We start from the raw sequence: 2,018 nt of genomic DNA, 5'->3' as shown, positions 1-2,018 counted from the left end.
GCTTCCTGCCTTCCGAGCACTGATCTCCCTCTCGCAGCCAATCACGGAGACCAGCCCCCCTCCTTCCTCTTGTTCTCCTTCTTAGTGCCCTGGGGACATGTAAACATTGTCTGAATGGGAGTGCTAGCATGATGAAAAATACAAAGAATTAAAGATAGATGGCAGGAAAACTAAAGCACATGAAGTATGACAGAGAAAAGTGACAAGCCAGGAAGTCATTTCATATCCATGCATTTAAATTGCGTAGGTTGGTGTAGAGGTCAAGTTTACCCCAAGACCACTACAGTAATCATGGAAATATGTTTATATTTTTTACACCTCTGTATATAGTTATTTACTTGTAATAATGATTTTGGCTCACCTGATATTCTTACTTTGATGGATTTAAGGGGAGCTTATCAGTAATGCTACTAGTCTGTCTCTGTGTCGGCCAAAAGACAACAGCATCTTTGCAGTAATTTTCACTCCTATGGGAGGATCAGTCTTTAGAGGCTATAAATTGGTAGCCGAGTTTTACAACAGTGCTCTAGTCCTTTTGTGTTATCAAAAAATACAGAACTGGGAGAGATCAAGTGATTTGCCAAAGGTCATCCACAGTAAAGTCAGTAGCAGAGCTGGGATTTGAACTAGAAGCCTTATGATTTTACCACTGTTTTCAGCATGAGAAAGAAAGGGCTCAAAGAGGTTAAGTGACTTGCTCAAGGATCACAGGGGAAGTCAGTAGCTAAGCAGGGACCCTCCTGATAAATCTACACTGCTGGCTCAGAACGTAACAAACATAAAGAGGAAGTGAAGTTTGTACAGATAATTTCAGCAGATATTGCTGTATTTCTGTTGCTGTTTTCCCCCCTTTTTTAACCCATTTTTTCATTTTATGTATGATCTGATACAGAAATGGTGCCCCACAACACTGAACTAGATTGAGCTAGTTCATTAATAAAAGGGTGGCTAGATGTAGTTAATTACTCTCACTGGTTTCTCCTTTTCCAATTTGTTTGTTTCCAATAGTTTGTGATAAACAACAGAAGTACAATAAAATGTATGAGGTCAGGTTTATGTTGCACTTTGTATAGTTTTTATAATTTCTGAACAAATTAAATGTAAGCCCTGCATCTTTATAGCACAAAAAGGAACCACTTAATTTTTAAACCAAATCATAAAAAAGCCATGTTGTGAAACTGACTATCCCGTGTTGTATGAATGTATGCATGGACTATACAATAGACAGAGATGCAAGACTTAATTCATACTGTCTTACTCCAAAAATAAAGCTTTTCATAAATAAGGGAGCCTGATAAAATTGTTTGGGACTTGTACTATGGAGAACTGTCATGCTGTTCTGTTGGACATTATTTAATGAATGAAATAAATGCAAAAACATGTTTGTGTACCAGTCACATATTTTAATAGTACAATATATCAATGGGCCAATTATTGAACAAGTGCATATTCAAAAATGATAAACTTGTTATGTTTAATTCTAACAATCAGCTTTTTATTTCATATATTATAGTATAAAAATCCTCTTGCATTTTATATATATATATATATATACATATATATCTTTTTTGTTTTGAACCATTATTATTTAAAAGCATGTATGGTAATTTCAACCTTAACAAATGATGCTTATAGACTGCAAATGTATAAGATTGTTGTAGATCTAAGTGCACAACATAAATTTGCATTTTGGAGAAAAACAGGAATTAATACAAAAATGCAAGCAACAAATCTAAACATAAGTTGGGGTATCACTGCTCCTGGTAAATAATATAATGAGCCATATCATAAAGGGAGAATGTCATCTCTTTAAATGTATAATTCCTGAGATTTAATAGTTAAATAATTAATCACATTCTTAATCCATAAATTGGCTCTGTGAATGTGTGCCTGAATAGGCCCTAGGAGGGGCTGATGCCCAGTCCAGTGTTGGTTCTTGTCTTGGGCCTAATGATACCAGGATAGTTTCCTTTACCCATAACCTTGATTTACAGTATGTTATGATATTTAATGCTAAA

This window comes from Polypterus senegalus, chromosome 5 (genome assembly GCF_016835505.1).
Source record: "Polypterus senegalus isolate Bchr_013 chromosome 5, ASM1683550v1, whole genome shotgun sequence".
In the NCBI taxonomy this organism is placed as follows: domain Eukaryota; kingdom Metazoa; phylum Chordata; class Cladistia; order Polypteriformes; family Polypteridae; genus Polypterus; species Polypterus senegalus.
Note: the sequence above shows the minus strand (reverse complement) of the source record.